The following is a 19,226-nucleotide window of genomic DNA, read 5'->3' as shown; positions in this document are numbered from 1 at the left end:
AATGTCGAAAGCAGAAGAAAGCAAAGTCATGGAACATTAATATTCTTTTTCCAGTGAAATAAATTGGTGAGCCGTCTTCGGGACTTTGCCATTTCCTCCACTGTGGTACAATCTTGGAGTTAGTATATTTAAGTAGGCCCCAACATTGGGGGAGTGGGGGGCAAAGCCTCCCACTATATTTTGTGTTTAAACTTTTTATTTTTTTTCCCCTGGGAAAAAAATTCATTGTTCCCTGTGTTTGCTTTTTTGTTATTTCGATATTATTGGTTCGTCATGCGATAATATGATATAGGCACCGGCATTTGATATTACACTTTGTACTGTGGCTGATATATGCGTGGAAAAAGTACTGAGACACCAGGGTTGCAGTAATTGGGGGGTGGCAACAGATGGATGTATTGTAAATATGTGACATATTGTTAGATAAGGCCTTCAGTTTGTAATGTTTACACATATAATTTTGTGCCATACACAGGAAATAAACAGTAAACAGCAGTATTATAGCATAATGTGTATATTTACATAATGAGGTGAGCAGCCGGTTTGTGTGATGGTTAGCAAAGTGCATACTCATGCGAGACACGCATGTTTACATGTAGGCAAACAAACGAGATCCGCATTGCTAAAGCTTGACAGTCTGTACTCAGTCTATGAAATTACACCTGTTGTTTAACTGACTGTGGCAGCACGTGTTAATGCACTGATGCATTCCTTTTTTTTGCCCAAAATGGTTCTGGGTTTGAATACAGGTGTATCTAATACTTTAAAATACTTTGCATTACACAGTAATAATGCTATGACATGAATTCTTTATACGAGATGTGTTGCTGTAGTTTGTCACCACTCACCACTGCTGCATATTGGTATCCTCACAAACAGGGAACTCAAAAAGTGAAGAGATTGATTGTTTTTTCTCCTACATATGTGTGTTCTGTGTGATTCTCTGGAATACACCTGCTACTTAACTGACTCTGTGGCAGTATGTATTAATGCAGTAATACATTCCTTTTTGGGGGCAAATCGTACTGGGGTTGAATGCAGCTGTATGTACTACTTTTAACTACTTTTGCATGGGACAGGTGCCCATTTTTCTTTAGAGAGAGAGAGGAAGGTTGTAGAATGGATGTAGGAATATCTGGGTGAGGTAAGTTGGGTAGGTGAGGAAGAAATTGCAGACAGACAAGTCAAACAACACAAAAGACAAAGATGGTGATGGACACAAAAGGTTGAGGGACACTGTGACTGGGTTAAGGGTGGGGACATCACAAGCCCATGGTCATCAAGCTGGGTGACAGTGGAATCGAGTTCTCACCCAGTGGACTGTTATCACTGTTACTGAAAAATGTATTTTAATTTGCACTCTGTTCCCATGTTCTGCTGGATCCAAAGACACACAGTCTTGCTGGCTGCTTACTGATGAATCAGAGACACAGAGCTTTGCATGACTCCATCTGTAGTCTGTTTAAAGCACCAAGCCTTTCAAATTGCACACTGATAAAGAAATATATTTTGCAGCTATAAGTACAGTTACAGATAACTTACTTTATAATAAACCACACATACTCTTTCTGTCAGTTTGTAGCATATATTTACAAAGTTTTCCTTCATTACCAATATGAATGATGACTTCTACAAAATACCTCTCTCTGTCCCTTTCTCACATAACTGAATTATTACAATTGTTATATAAAGCGCTAGTCACACACATAATCACGTCAGGGTCACCATTAAAAATGTATTTCAATTTGCGCTCTGCTCATATATTGTGCTGGATCCAAAGTCTTCTTAAGACACAGTCTTACTGGCTGTTTACTGCTGAATCAGAGACACAGAGCTTTGCATGACTCCATCTGTAGTCTGTTTAAAGCACCAAGCCTTTCAAATTGCACACTGATAAAGAAATATATTTTGCAGCTATAAGCACAGTTACAGATAACTTACTTTATAATAAACCACACATACTCGTTCTGTCAGTTTGTAGCATATATTTACAAAGTTTTCCTTCATTACAAATATGAATGATGACTTCTACAAAATACCTATCTCTGTCCCTTTCTCACATAACTGAATTACTACAATTGTTATATAGAGTGCTAGTCATGCACATAGATTTTATTATTTCCTCTTGGTATCTTTTTTGGCCTTCTGTGGGAAGTCACATAAGGTCTGTTTTTAGACTTTTCTATTGTCCTTTTGTGATTTACTTGTAAGCACTTTTGCTCATGTTAGGATGCCATTAACAGAAATCTGAAAGGAAACATCTGTACAAGCTGTTCCTATTGAAAAAACATTACGTATTGCTGAGTTTATAAAAAAAGGATGTCTGTTAATAGCTATTTGTTCTGCAAACATGAGAAAATCATGCAATCCTTGCTTTCCAATATTGCTTTGTTAGGCTTTTTCTTTTTGATGCTGTGAAGAGAAGCCTGTCTGTTATACATATAGTATGAATGCTCATTTTACATTGCTAAACTCTATACATATATTCAAGAAAAAATTTTATTCTATGCTTTATCTTTCAGCATATTTACAACAGAAATAATTTCAGCCTTATATTCATAATCTCTAACAGTTTCCTCACTCCACCGCTGGCTGAAGTGCCTGACGTCTGTGTCTCCTCCTCCTGGTATTACATAAAACGAGATCGAGCAGCCTCTCCAGCTGGTGTAGGAGTGCACCAACAGTGTGACACACAACCCTATGTACCATCACTGGCAATTCAGTGTGGGTGGTAAAATCACCACCTCCACCACTGCTCCCAGAGGATACCACTATACCAGCAACTGGGACAGGACTACTATAAGGTGCAGAAAGTGCAGGGGTAGCAGAGGTAGAGGTGGTTCTGCCAGGTTGGCTCCCAGATGTGCTGGGCAATGATATTGGAGCAGGTAGGGGGAAGGCCTAACCCGCTGAGCAGTGGAGCATTTAGTGATGTGGTACACATGAATAGCATGGACACAATTTGACAACATGTAATAAATAAATAACAAAAAAACATAAAAATAAAATAAAAAAGAGAAAATAAGGGTTAATGTGAGAGAAAAAAAAGAGATAAGATTAGTACCTTCATATATTACATGCAATGTATTGATACAATTAATTGACCCTATTTTCTTAACTTTTAGTTTTAAGACTACTGACTCCTAACAGATGCACACTGTACTACAGATTGCAGCATGTACTCCTTGACATGTGCATATTTTGCACATATGTTTGTTCCAGTTATATAGATTACAGTTTACAGCAGGGCTTGTGTGCCACTGGTGTAGAGTTTTTACTTTAAACCTTTAAATTACACATAATTGAAGAATTAGAATTAACAGTATTCTAGAGTTGGGAAGTGTGGTCTTTGACCTCTGACTAAAGTCTAATATTGTACTCTTGGTTTGTGCTACAGACTAATGCATGCATACTTGCTCTTACAGTTGAGATATGCATGCTCAGTTTGACGCAACTCTACAAAATATCAAAAAATCTATCTTTAACTTTTAATGCTAGAATAACACTGCTATTCTCTTGCATATGTACTGCTTGCTTCCCTCATCCTTGCCAATCTAGCCCTATGTACATTGAGAGCATGGTCCCTGGCAGCTGTTGAAAAAATTGAACATAACAGAATACCATTATGAATACCAGTCTTGCCTATATTCAGCTTTTAAGTCTTACATGTACTCTCTGTAGTTGATACTTACACAGGTGTGGGATGTCTGTAGTCCTAAATTCCCTGATCCAACTGTCGAGGGCATCCCTCTTCCTCCTCCAGAGGTCAATGTAGTGATGCCATCACACTGGTTAAAGCCTAGGGTAAGCTATCAAGAGCTTCAGACTTATACTGGGATCCAAAATAATCCCCCTGCAAAAGTCTGGCACTGCAGTTCTTCACTAGCAGTCTAATAAAAATTTTGGACTCGTGGACAGCCCATCTCTGTACCCTAAACCTGACACCTGCCCCACAAACACCTGCCATGTCTGCTATGAATCTAGAGCAATGGAGAATGATGTTTTCCTACCAGTTCCAATCATCTCATTCACTGGCAGCATGCACACTGTTTGAAAATGTTGCACTCCCCTTACATCATACAAACATGGTGCTCGGCATTGCACATCTCTGAGCACCCTGTTTGTGCAATGCAAGCAGAGGGCAACAGTAGTAAGCAAAGCAAATTCAAGGTTATTGGATTTACAGGCAGTTGTGTATGTGTGTTAGACAAATGTGAAGACTGAGGCAGTCCAGTTAGCAGTAATATACTTACAAGAATATAGTACATACTATACCCACAGTCATATATTTGAGAATAAATGTGATAATACACAGATAAATGAATACATAACTGACACAATACTAGTGCCTCAGCCCTCATACATATAATTAATATCAGCTACATCATGTCAAGTGTTATAAAGGAGAGTGACTATAACGGGAAGTGGAACAGCAGTAAAAGTTTATGCAATATTCTGTATTCGGACCGAGGACCATTTCTATAGCAGTCCTAAACTTAAACCTGTTGCCAGGAGAAGGTTAAGAAAGCACTTGCCTATGTTGCAGTTCATTGCTATAAACTGCAATGTGACAACAGAAAAACAAACGTCGCACACCGTATACTAGAACTCAGCACCATCTGTACTCCAGCCCTACACTTACAACTGAGGACACAGACATAGTTACATGACATTCCCTATTTAACTAATCATTCATAAGGTCTTGCTGTTAACTGGCATGCAACATCACTTAGTGATGCCTAATAGTATTAACTGAATTCATCTGGTTTCTATTTTTGGCTGTCTGGGTCCTGTCTAGCCAGTTGTCCAGTGCACACTGCCACGCTTCCTGCAAATGAGATAAAACCAGCCAAACCAGCCATTTATTTCTCTGGTTTCCTGTGTTTGCACTAAGTGCTGCATCATATAAACAGTGACCCCCCCCAAAAAAATAACAGACAAAATGGGAGAAACTGTTGAAATGAGCAAAAACAACCTATGACATACACACTTGAAAATGTTAGTACACATGAGATATTATTACATAGGTCTGGATTTGAACTCTCACTTCCATGCACTTTCAGAATACAGGATGAGTGCCTTATCCATCTGCTTTGTCACCCAAGCAGCTTTGCATCAAGGAACTTAACTTAATATGCACACAAGCAACTGCAACAGCATCTACAGTGATATCAAACCATACAAGTATTATTTGTACATTTTGTAGTTTTGAATGTAGTACACCTAATGATCACACAACCTGTCATGGTTATTACTTGCAAATATACAGCTTTGTCTTACAGTTCTGTGTTTGTTGGCCATTCTTCATTTAACTGAGTGGTAATCTGAGACATGTAGTGTGCTAGCCATTCTATATCACTGGCCATAAAATGTGTGAGGATGTTGTGTCTTTCGTCTTTTCCCAGTTAGGGGTCGCCACAGTGGAACTCCGGTCCACTAATAATTGGCAGTAGATTTTTACATGCTCAGTTGCCAGCCCTGACGCACAACCTTCAATGAAGGTACACCCATTCACGCATGTCTCCACACAGAAGACGCTTTAGCTGAGAATCGAACAGGACAACATCTTACTGTGAGACGGCAACGCTACCGCAGCACCACCACCGCAGAAATGGGTCTATATTACATCGTCAAACTCACAGGAGTTCGAATGATGTAATATCAAACAGTAAAGTTCGAAACCCCTTAACTACGAAAACACAGAACAGCGATTTTTTTTCCCAGGGAAAAAAATCGCTGTTCCATTACAAAAAAAAAAACAAAAAAATTTACACTTTAAACTTAAATTAATGTGGGGGGGTTTCAGCCCCCACACCCCCCCCACACACACCCCCACTTAAATATACCAACTCCGAGATTGCACCACAGTGGAGGAAATAGCAAAGCCCCCAAAACGGCTTACCAATTTTTTTTTCCCTGGGAAACAAATCTTTGTGCTGTGGCTTCGCTATTTTTGTATTTCGAACAATTGGGTTAGATATTACAACGTTTGGACTCCTGTGAGTTCGACGTTGCAATATAGACCCAGAAATAATATCATATGCAGTTGGCAAAAAATGATGGGCAGGGTGGATTTGAAGGAACACAATCTGTAACTTGCATGCTGCTTACTTACATTTCCCACCTTACATCTAACACTTTGCACATATGACCTGACACACTTGCTGGAAGGAAAGCAGCCTGCAGTGCTGTTGCGTTTTCCTTCTCCCAGCCACTAATCAGTCACACTTGCAATCCATTAAAACCAAATACTGAGGGAGTGGCTGCACTATGTTTACATCCTGACATGGATCCAATTTTTTGAGATTCGACAATTCTAATGAGTTCTCACCTCATTTGCATATCCCCTGTGCTGACAGCCCTGAATCTGCACCATATAAAAAGGCAGCTGTATAGTTAGGCAAAGTAAGGTTGAGGAGACTTCTTTACGTGGAGAAGAGTGAAGATACGCTATTACTTTGGGATATATCTGCACAGAGTATTGAACTTCCGAAGATATGCTTCCATTTGTTCAGCCACATACTATATATGCTGGAATGTATTTAAGAAAATTCTGAAGCAAAGGATCTTATACTTTTTATCTGTATGCATTAGTTAGAAGTGTACTGATGGCATGGGCATTTTTGTCAAGCCATTTCAGAGGTATACATGATTGCCAATACATGAAATAGAATGTGTTGTGATAAATATGTACAAATGTTTCAGGGACAGTTCCTTTGATAGCACTTTTAGCATTTCAAATATGGTTTGTTAGCAAACTATGCTGAGTTATGGTTATGACACAAACAAGGATAGACTGTTCTTTTGTTGGGGAGAGCAAAGGTGAGTTACTGTTATGGCACAAATAAGGATGGGTTGTTCATTGGGGGGGCAAAGGTGAGTCACTGTTATGGCACAAACAAGGATGTGTTGCTCTTGTTACTCTCCTTGTTTTGCATCCTGTCTGTTGTTAATATTTCACATCTCTAGACTGTTTTATGTTTCTCCAGTGGGTAGTACTGACTGTTTTATCTAGAAACAGTTATTGTGTAGTGATGTGATACTTATGTGTATTATCCTTCTGTTGTCATTTAGGACACCTATGAGAATGCCACCCAGGGATGTCAATCTATGGAGACCTCCCCCTTCACTGATGTCAATTACCAAGTGATTGTAGATGGCTTTAGGCAGCATGCTTTCCTGATGGAAAGGGGATAGGGAGATATGGCACATAGGATGCGAATAAGGTGACAGATAGTAGATGATGTCAATGCTATGGTTGGCCATGGCAGAACATACAAGCAGTACACCACAGGGCCACTGACATGATCACATCTGCATGGAGGAGAGCAGCTGCAGTGGACCATGACCAGATGGTTACCAGGGGAGGGCCTGCTAGGGAATCCCCAGTGAGGATTTCCTGGCCAATGTCAGAGATCTAGACAGCTCCCATGAGAGTGCAGTACAGCATGTCCTGAATATCGGAGCAACTGTTTCTGAGACAACAAGCACAACTTAGGAGGAGCTGCTGGGTAAGCTTTGCTATCCGAACAGTTGAATACTGTTGCATAGTAAAACAATTGAAACCAAAATAAGTTAATTCTGTGTGACATGCCTTTTTTTGGGTGGGGGATTGAAGATTGCTACAGTTATAAGCTTAGGTTAGAGTTGTCAGCTACATTCTTGCTGAAATTATAGTTAATGGACATATAAAGGGGTAAAAGTATTACCTCCTGTGTTACTATTAATTGTGATGATGTTGCCCTTACCTCTTGCATAACTTCTTCCAGGACTGTCTGGACTACAGAGCAGCATCTCATCTGCACATGATAATGCAAATAGTTTTATGTCATTACTGCTGAGCAATTAAAAAAAATAATGCAGTGTGTGATGTTGATCTCAGGCCTGTTGTGTGTATTGCTGTACTGTCTGTAATAGTGACAGCACTGTTAGTTTGTTAGTATATGCTGCAGTATAGTAGTGCAGGTATTAATTTATTTTTGTGCTCTTTGATTTTTATCACAGGTGATGATGACAGTGTGAGTGTAGGCCCTCTTCCACCAGATGTCAGTGTATCAGCAGACTCTGATGATGATGGTGGCCAAATGAGGCACAGTTGGAGGTGCAGAGGTTGAATCTGACATGGAGGTTGACATACCGCTATCTCCTACATTTCTGTCAACACAGCCTGTATTTCTATGCCTACCCAGTCAAGTGATCCTACAGATATTGGACAGGTAGATGGTGATGACATTCATCAGGGAAGTGTGGCTACTGTGGCTTCAGTGCCTATTGAGTCTGGCCATAGCCAAAGTGTGGGTGAGGTGCCACACAAGAGGATTGATAGGGATGCTCAGAGGGGGCCTGCTGTCCCTCCTCCATCTATTGCAGGTGTCTCTTCCAGTGCCACTAAGCATATGTTTAGGTCCATCATGGAGGCACAGGCACGTTCCCATACATGCTCCAGATAAATGCTCAGGGTTGTGGATGTGGCACAGTCTGACATGCATGACTGCCTCCACCGTGTTGCCGATTCACTAGATCAGATGAATGATTCATTGGAACGAGGGGTGTCTGTGATGGACTGAGGGGTGTCTGCCATGAAGCAAGCAGTGTTTGTAATGGAGTGTCTCCTTGGAGAGGAATGGCATCCTCATGGGTGTAGTACTGCCACATCATTTCCTGTCAGCCAATGTGGCAGTGCCCGATCATGCTCCCATACTGAGTGTGCTGTCCACACCCAGACATGGCAAGCCATAGGGTCATGGTCCTGGGCATCTCTGTGAAGAAAGCTCATCCAGCATACAACAGTCACAATCAGGTACCAGCACTGCATCTGACTTTGGGTTTGGACAGGCCAGTTTAACTCCTGGCAGAGCTAGTTCTTGTGGTCAGAGATGACAACGGTGAACTGCCACCTCTACCATGCATGGCTCACACCTGTCTGACATACAAAGACATAAAGCTAGCACAGAAAAGCTAGCAGAGAGCTTGGCTGTGTTCATGCAGACACTCACACACCCATTTCCTCTGAAGGACCCCTACAGACACACACAACAGTTACTCATTTTGTTTTACTGGCCATTTGTTGGTTTATCAGTATGTCTGCCTACTCTTTCTTACTCACACACACTCACCGACCTTTTGTGTCAGTCTAGACTTCCTGTCCCCCCCTACACACACACACACACACACACACACACACACACACACACACACACACACACACACACACATCACCCTGTGCAAGTGATGATAATAATACCATATCCCTGTATCTCTATCATTTAAATTCTGGGACACAAAAGCTTTTTGTCTGATGCTCAGGTTGCACAGCTAACTTAGTGCTTAGTATATCTGCATTTGTGGTGTTGAAGTGGTAATTGTACCTTTGATTTATATTGCCCTTGGAAAGTTAGACAGTTGATAGCATCACAATTTCCAGCTTTATAGTGAATGATCCTGTGAGGGTTGTAAAGTCAGAAACTGCAATGTGTATCATTACTTTCTAACTTCTCTCTTTAATCATTTTCCAGTGCAAACATAAGATGCTAAACTGAGGGCATGCAGTGATCATCAGTACTTTAGAGAGGTATGACTGTATGAATATTTGATGCCTGAGGCCTACTACTTAGTAATGGACACATAAGTCAAATATATCTCTGCTGTCACATGTTAAGGTAAGTTCTGTACAAATCTCTCACCTTTTACTAGCTTACCAAACCAAGTAATGAAATACAAGGATATGCAACATAGTCATATTAGTAAACTATATACTCCAGGTTCACGACTTACCTTCTAAATGCAGCGGTTGACACAGTTTTAGTTCAGGACTGACTATGTCTGATGCAAGCAGTACACAGCCAATATATGGGAGGTAAAGCTTGTGTGAGTTGCCTGGCAACAATGTTAGTATATGTATGTGAGTAGTAGGAATGTTTTAGGCCCCTAGGTGGTGAGTGAGCATGTTATGCATTGTCTCTTAACTAATGGAAGGGCATACTGAACATGCCTATGTCTGTCTACTACACCCACAGCAGCTGGTAGTTCCCCCTGTAACTCCTCATCTGCCTGTGGCTATGGTGACTTTGGCATTCATTAGTGGTGGGATGTGTGTCCCTTCCCCTTGCTGATCCTGCTGAAGCTGTTTTCTCAGGATTATGTAGTGTAGCAAGGCACATACTGTGAATATTTCTGTACATGTCCATGGATTGTACAGCAGGGCTCTCCCAGATGTATCAAGGTACCATAACCATGACTTCAACAGCCCAAACACATGATCTATGATATTTCTTATTTTGAACATGTCCCTCATTATGGTGTTTTTCCATGGACATGTGTTCATTTTTGATGGGTGTCATCAGCCACATTTCCAGTGCATACCCTGCATCCCCCAGTAAATGCCCCTGTGGGATATACCCCCTAGCAAACTTCTAATACAGTTGGGAAGTGTTCCAGATATGTGAGTTGTGGTAACTGCCAGGGTTGCCAGCACACACGTTCAGGATTATTCCCTTGGCATTACACATAAATTGGAAGTTGACAGAGTGGTAGCCCTTTCTGTTAATATAGAGCCTATCCTGTTCCCCGGGTGCTGCCTTAATTTATACATGTGTGCAATCTATGGCACCCAGTACTTCAGAGTAGTGTGCTACATGGTAGAACTCCTGCACATTTCTGGCCCTCTCCTCAGAACTACAGGAAAAATATATGTGGTCACTGGCATGTTAGAGCAAAGCATTCAGGAATTGGTGAAGGATCCTGGCTGCTGATGTCTGTGACACCCCCAGCATGTTCCCTGTTGGTCTCTGAAAGGTACATGCAACTAAGATTCTAAGGGCTACACATATCTTTGTCTCCACTGGGATGGGTTCCCCTCGGTTGGATCTAGATCTCAGTAGAGGATGGCAGAGGTTGCAGAGTTCCTGTAGTGTATCCTTGTCCTCCCTGTAGCACTCCACAATTTCCACATTATGTAGGTTATGAAAAGTTAAATAAGGCCTGAAAACTCTTCTCCTTCTCATCCTAGGCCTATTAGCATTGACTTCAGCCTGTAGCACATACAAATGAATTAAAAAAGCATCAGCCTCTAACATTCTGTTTGGGTAGACTCCTTTCTGCATTTGCATTCCAAAAGTTTTGGAATTCTCAGGAAAAATTATAGCTTGTTGAATAGCTAAACTGTGTTGGATTGGTTAATTAGCATGCAATTCAGCTGCTTATGTTGTAATTAGCATACCTCAGTGTTTACCTTGTTTGTGCGGTGGTGTGCACTGCTACATGGAGCTTTCTGAATCTAAAACTTTTTGCGTCCATGTGCATATTGCACCACAATATGCACACAGTAAAAAATGACAATGTAAGGTTTATTGAATCCCCTGGAATGTATTTTACAAAATGTCAGTTTTTTGTCTTTAAGTGTATTTGCCTAATATGTGAAACTTTTCAACCTGAGCCTCCACTTAAAATGAGATAAACCGCAGTCGGAACTGCCCGGTAAACAAAGAGAAATAAATAGAGAAAATTCTTAATTTTACAAGGTCCCCAGAGATATCGAAAATACAAGCCAATAAACAAGAAATATATAAAAGAAAAGGCATTAACAAGGTATAGACTGTGAATGAAGCATTTACTCAACAAAATATACAATGTCAAAATGTATAATGTAATGATATAATCAATAAAAGACATTCTTAGATATATAAACAAAATCTATTTATGGGAATGCAGCATACAAGAGAGGAAATTAAAAAAATGGTGTGCATTTACTGTAGGAAACAATACCCACACATAGAATTGGGCTTATTAAAGGAAAGATATGCACAAAATATAAACAAGTAAACAATTTTACAAGAATATGCAAAAACACCATTAAAGGTAACAAGCAACAGAAGAAAGTCAAGAAATATAACAGCCTAGAAAATACCAATGGAGAACTTCTCTATACTATAGTGAATTATACTTATATGAACTACTCACTACCAATAACTAAAATGCTGTAACTAAAAATTGCATAATGTGCAGTCCTAAATAAAATGATATTAAAATGTGAATGATCACAACTGATGGCATATAACATAAGTTACCATTTTAACTGAGCATTGCAATCCATGTGAGAAAAATTAATGACAGAGTTGATAAAAACTAAAACCAGTTAAAAATATATATAGACCATATCTCAACTATCCTGTACTGTTTGAGCTTTCTTGTGTAACTGTATCACAGGGAAAAAAAACTTTGATTTATGTTGCATGTCTCTACTGTTTCTTGGTAGAAAGGGACAGATTATAGGCAGACAAACTTTAGCTCTTCAGCGAGGGCTGTCTAGTATAACTTGTTAAACACTGCAGGCAGATGCACTCATCTCAAATCTATTGGTGATGTCTTTGTATGTAAATATTTGACAGTAGAAGGTTTATTTGATTTATATTTTAATTTTTATTTCTCATTTTTCATTTTTATTGTTTGATGCTAGAAAGGGATATTTGTTATAACTTGCAAAACTTTAGAGGCAGACGTACACTAGACCTTATCTCAAACCATTTGCATTGTTTTTCTTTCCTGCATAACTGCTTCACAATAGCTTGAACTCTCTCTGTACATCTCTCTCTCTCTCTCTTTCTATATATATATATATATATATATAAAAGAGAGAGAGAGATAGCTATATCTAGATATCTATATAACTATACCAGCATACAGCTGTATAGATTTGCATATACACTCATGTAAATGAATGCTACTACATTGAAAAGTCAGAAAAGAGGCAACTGATCAAGCACAACTGGTTGATCAACACCTTATTAAAAAAAATGTTTTTGTTATGGGGTGCAAGCCTCCCTGCAACCCTCACACCCCCTGCCAAATATAAAATCACACTACAGTAGAGAAAGTTTACATTCATCAATCCCTACTGTACCTCTGTCTCACAGAGAAGTACAGCTGGCTAGTTTGATCGATTGATTTTTTGATCAACTGTGCCAGTGCTTTTCTGTGTTCAATGAATATAACCTATGTATATATATATATATATATATATATATATATATATATATATATATATATATATATATATATATATATATATAGATGTTTTGTATCAAAATGTGGAAAATCAAAACAATTTTCCACTTTTTGATCAAATTCATTATCCAAATTTGGTAATAAAGAATTACCAAAATATCGGTGATGGTAATCACGGAATTCACATTCGAATACTGGAAGATCCGATGTTGAAATTCCATGTTACCGGTAATGTTTTTGCAGGTGGGAAGCCTCCCCTGCACCCCCCACACCCCCCTGCATATTATATATTCCAACTCTAAGATTGCACTTCAGTGAGGAAAAGGGTAAACTTCACATTCTCCGCAGTAGTGTGATCTGTTATCAGAATGTCAATCCCATATTAGCAAATGCACACAACCATTCGTGAATCAGGATTTGAACATTTCCGGATTGGTATTACAGAAACTGGAAAACACACATTTGACCGTCCCAGTTTTGTGTACGTGATGTTCCATATTTTGATAGTATATATATATATATATATATATATATATATATATATAATATTTCTTATTTTTATTGTTTGTTTGATAGAAAGTTAAGTCACAAAACATTCTGGCTATTGTTGAAAGAAAGGCAAGGAACAGGTTGAAAGAAAAAAACTCTTAACTTAATTGGGAAGAATTAAAGAATGGTACCTTAAGGAAAAAGAGGAGAAGGACTGAGGTTAATACAATGTTCAGGATGTGAAAGCAAATGACAGCTAAATGAGAATTGTATCATTGTAAATGATGTAAGTGATGAAAATGAGAATAATACGAGTAATGGTGACAATAACTATTCTTTTGTAACAAATGGAAAAGCAGACATTATTGAATTAGAGGTGGAATATTCTTCAGATCAGGTAGGAAATTATATATTAGTAACTGAATATTTAATTATTAAAGGGAAGTATGCACTCACTTGCAGAGGATAATAAACATTGAATAGTGTTATGCCTGTCAGGAGTAAAAACAGTGGATGTGGATAGGGCCTTTTGTCACTTAAATGTGATCAAGTGTGTAGCTATTTTTATTTATGTTGGATGAAAGGATCTGATCTTTAAGGACTCATTGACGATTAGTAGGGAACTTACAGCCCTTTTAGATAAAATAATTACACAAACTCCACTCCACACACCTTCAGATAGAAACAACTCTGATCCAAAACAATACCAAAACAGCAAAATCTTCAGAAGTCAGGAATCGAAAAACAGGAACCAGAGTCAAATCCAAAAGCAAACTCTTTATTCTCCTGCGCCTCAGTGTAACCACCTTTCAAGAGTATACATTCTCACTGAAAGAATGGATATATATATATATATATATATATATATATATATATATATATATATATATACTTATAACAATTAATTAAACAATTAATTAAACAATTATGTTCAAAAAAGTTTTAAAGCAGACACCTCCAGTTTATTTCATTATTCAGTCCACAGGGTGTCATTGTATTATATTTCAAAATAAAAATACTTTCCTTATATTGTAAGTTATATTTCAAAGCATTTTCATCATTACAAAGACATTTCACACTTTCTAAAACTGTTCCTGTTAAAAATGAAGCATCACTATTATGATAAACACTAAAATGTGTGGCAATAAATTTATTTTCCCTTTTATGTCTTATGTCTCTAATGTGCTCACCTAACCTAATACGAAACTCTCTTTTAGTTTCACCTATATAATATAATCCACAGGGACAGTGTAAAGCAAACACAACTCCCTTACTTCTATAGGTAAAACTATCTCTTACTGTGAACCTAATGTTGTTGATATAATTAAATGTTCTAACTATATTCCTACAAACACTGCATCTACTGCAACATCTTGTACCAAATTCACTTATTTGTCTTGGTAAACAAAATTTTGGCATTACAAATTTACCATGTACCACCATATCTTTCAAATTTCTTCCCCTTTTATAGGAGAATAAAGGTTTTTGTGGCAAAATGTGCATCAACACCTTGTCTTTCACTAAAAATTTCCAAAAATGTTCCACTACATCCTTTATGTCTCCACTTTTTACATTATATGTAGAGACAAAATAAATATCCTTACAAGTTTTATCACTGGTTGCCAGATGATATTTCTTATAATGGTGATATTCACCCTTATTACATTTATTCCTTACCATATTATTCTCCTTTTTTACCTTCATAAGGGCATTTTCTAAAATATTCACACTGTACCCTCTTTTCAAAAACATATTATATGTGATATCCCATTCCCTTTGTAAATGTTCTTGTGTGTTACATAATCTAGATACCCTTGCCAATTCCCCATAAGGGAGAGCTTCCAAAGTATGTACAGGATGGCAACTAGATGCATGAAGGTATTGATTACCATCTATAAACTTCCTATGTATATTTGATATAATTTTACCATATTCTGTACCCTCCAAAACAAGATCCAAGAATATTACTTTGTTTCCCTTCTGTATTCCATCAAATTCTAACCCAAATGGGTTACCATGTAAGTCTGTCAAAAATTCATTAACTGAATCAAAACCACCATCACAAATAAAAATCAAGTCATCTATGTAACGAAAATAAAATAACACATTACATTTCAGAAAATTTAACTCAAATAGAAATTTCCTTTCAAAAAAATTCATAAACAAATTGGCATAAGACATAAAAGGGAAAATAAATTTATTGCCACACATTTTAGTGTTTATCATAATAGTGATGCTTCATTTTTAACAGGAACAGTTTTAGAAAGTGTGAAATGTCTTTGTAATGATGAAAATGCTTTGAAATATAACTTACAATATAAGGAAAGTATTTTTATTTTGAAATATAATACAATGACACCCTGTGGACTGAATAATGAAATAAACTGGAGGTGTCTGCTTTAAAACTTTTTTGAACATAATTGTTTAATTAATTGTTTAATTAATTGTTATAAGTATATATCATTATAAGTATATATATATATATATATATATATATATATATATATATATATATCCATTCTTTCAGTGAGAATGTATACTCTTGAAAGGTGGTTACACCGAGGCGCTGGAGAATAAAGAGTTTGCTTTTGGATTTGACTTTGGTTCCTGTTTTTTGATTCCTGACTTCTGAAGATTTTGCTGTTTTGGTATTGTTTTGGATCAGAGTTGTTTCTATCTTTTAGATAAAATAGCTTGTAGAGGTGTTAAGATCTATCTTTCACAAATGATGTATTAAAAGGATAGTCAGGTCAGCATAAATGAAAAAAATGGATGAACACTGTGACGCCCATGCACTGGCCCAGTAATCAAGGATCCTCAATCCTCACCACTAGCACCAGTGAGGGGCATGCACATGGGGAAGGATAATGAGTACACACACAGTAAATTACAATTTCCCTTAAGAGCACACAGAGATCACAGTCAGTCTGGGGGTTGGTATCTCCCTTTCTCTCCAGATCCCCAAACAGACTCCCCACTGGCACAGCTATAGGGTTCAGATCTCAGCTGAGTAGTCAATCCAAAACCTCCAGCACCTTCTCTGTCCAACAAGTGCTTCATGTCCCTGTCCAAGAAGCTGCCACACACACACTTTGAGATATGAATTATATACAAACACACAGACACTCCTGGGGAAGGCCTCCACAGGTTGTCCAGCTATGCCCCCTCCTGCCCAGACTATAAGGTAGAAATCACCAATCACTACTTATCAGCTACTATAAGGCCTCTCCCAAAGGGTGACCAATTCCACTGTGTTCTATTACTGTTATCCAAATAGTAAGTGTAACCCAGGGTTAAGGCTATTGGAGTGGCTTATATAGTATCACCAAATACATGCAAGTACTATAAGAGCTTAAATTATCTCTACACAAAACAGTCACAGTTGAAAGGTTTAAAAAATATCTAATAATAAATAATAAAAACACAAGACAATGCTCATCAGTTCAACACAATGCTAATAGAGAGTTCAGAAATTACAGGAAAATACTTTAAAACAATATTGTAGGATAGTCTGACATAAATATAGAAAACAGCTAGACTAATTTGGCTATATTCCTATCTGTCTCTAAGAGAAACTATGCTCTAAATTCTACTTACAAGGCAATGTGCTGGTGAGTTGTTGTCAGCTCTGAAGACAAATACAAAATGCTAAATTTTCTCTCTGAGAAAGTCTTAAATTGATAATACACATTACTGCTGAGTCATTTCAGATTACATCATACTTAACACTTCTACGCAAGTTTCCCAGGCTTGCAAAACTTAAAATTTTAACATTTCTTTTTGCAAGCTGCAACTGCCAGGAAGCCACAGCAATAAAAGGCACTTTACATGTAAAACCTAACAATTATCTCTGTCGTAGAACAATAGAAATAATTTCCTAGCCCAGACATCCTGTCTCCTAGCTTGAGATCAAACAGTCATAAAATGCTTTACTCATCAGCTTTCTTCCAGCAGGGTGCACTGTGGTTACATTTTTGAAGCTCAGAAAATAACACAGTTTTCTTACATTTGTTACACAAGCCTGTGGATCATATTAATATTTACAATGACATACAATTATTTATAAAATTCTATCTGGCTGGTCTGGCATCCCCTCAGTTTTTCACAAACACTTACATAAATATGTCCCATTTTAAAAAGTGAAAAATGTAGATAACATCCAAGCTTAATATTGACCTTTTCTCTGTAGATTGAGAAAGGAGACGAAAGAGACATGCAAGAAACTGGAATTGAAGTACAAAATGTAACGTTGTACTTCAAGAAGTTAGCAAATAAAGTACCCTTCTATAGGAGCACTTTTCTGAAACTGAAAGGATGAAGTCCGCTTGTCAAGACAAGGAAAGATAATTTTTGAAAAGGTGGAATACAATATTGGACTAGTACAAAACAGGATGTTTTCCAGGACAAAAACTTAACTCTTCACTGATACCAACATTTGATTTATCTGTGTTGAGTGTTAATGCAAGGTACATCAGCAATAATTGTAATAGGCATTCTAGCAAACAATTAAGGCATTATGATAGGGGTTAAAGATTGTTATGAGAACTATGACACTTGCATCTTTGATGATAACACCAATATTATAAATTATGTAACTGTGATGACAAAAACAAGCCTGAAGCAAATTGTTGATGTGTATAGATCTCCAAACTAATATGGTTGATGACCTGGAGAAACTCATATATTTCTTGCTAGAAACACAGGATGTTAAAATGATAATAGCTGGGGACTTGAATTTACCAGAAATAGACAGCAATATTATGGATTCTGTAATAAGGAAATTATTTACAGCTTATGTTCAGGGACAACAAGTTTTGCAGATTCACAGAAAAGTGAAGAATAACGTATTGAATATTGTTTTTGTTTACAAGGAGATGGTTGTTACTTTATGTGACATTTTGCCACCTTTGATTTGTAGTAATTGTGAAGTTATAAGGGTTTTACTACTTCTAAGTAATTCTGCTAAACTGAAATCTGAACTGTAGTGTAGAGGATTAACAATTCACTATGCATAGGCAAAGGAGCCACGGCATAAAATTAATTGGACTAATAAATCTAATGGAAATGCAGCAGAAAGAATGTAGCAAGTTTTGAAAGATAAATTCTTTAATTGTAAAAGAAAATGTTTAACATCAGGATCTAGGCTTCCAAGGTCAATAAGATATATTTCAACAAGAACATGATGATTAAGATGAAAGACAAAAAATATAATAGAGAGGAGTGGTTTGGTTTGACACATAGAGTTACATCTAGTGGAAGCATTAGGTTTTACCTAGTGAAGCCCATACCAGCCGAGCCTGTCCAGTCTCTCTGCATAGCACCAGTAATTAGAGGGGAATTTGGAGTGGAGAGACACACTTTCCCTCTTGAATTACAATAGCATGCTTAGCAGAACCACCAAGGGGAGGGAGGGCTGCTTCCAATAAATTATAGGGCAAGCTGTTGGGTCATTGTCCATCCTGGTAAACACTGGATTTTGTAATTCTGGAATAAATGGATCTATTAGGCAATGGCACCAGATCTACTGGACAAGACACTCGGGTGATGGGGGCAAAAAAAAAAAATCTGCTTTCAACTATTACTCTCTTACATGACTTATAAAATAACAATAAATGCTGGCAAAATAAATCCACAAAGTACATTTAATATGCTCTGCTAGGCTTGACATGCTGACTGGTCAGACAAGTCAAGAAAGCAAAGTACTTTAGTGAGTCCCTGTGATGATGGGGTGATGC

The sequence above is a fragment of the Protopterus annectens genome, chromosome 11.part0 (assembly GCF_019279795.1).
Source record: "Protopterus annectens isolate FY-2018-M chromosome 11.part0, PAN1.0, whole genome shotgun sequence".
Classification (NCBI taxonomy): domain Eukaryota; kingdom Metazoa; phylum Chordata; order Ceratodontiformes; family Protopteridae; genus Protopterus; species Protopterus annectens.
This window is presented reverse-complemented; position numbering follows the sequence as displayed.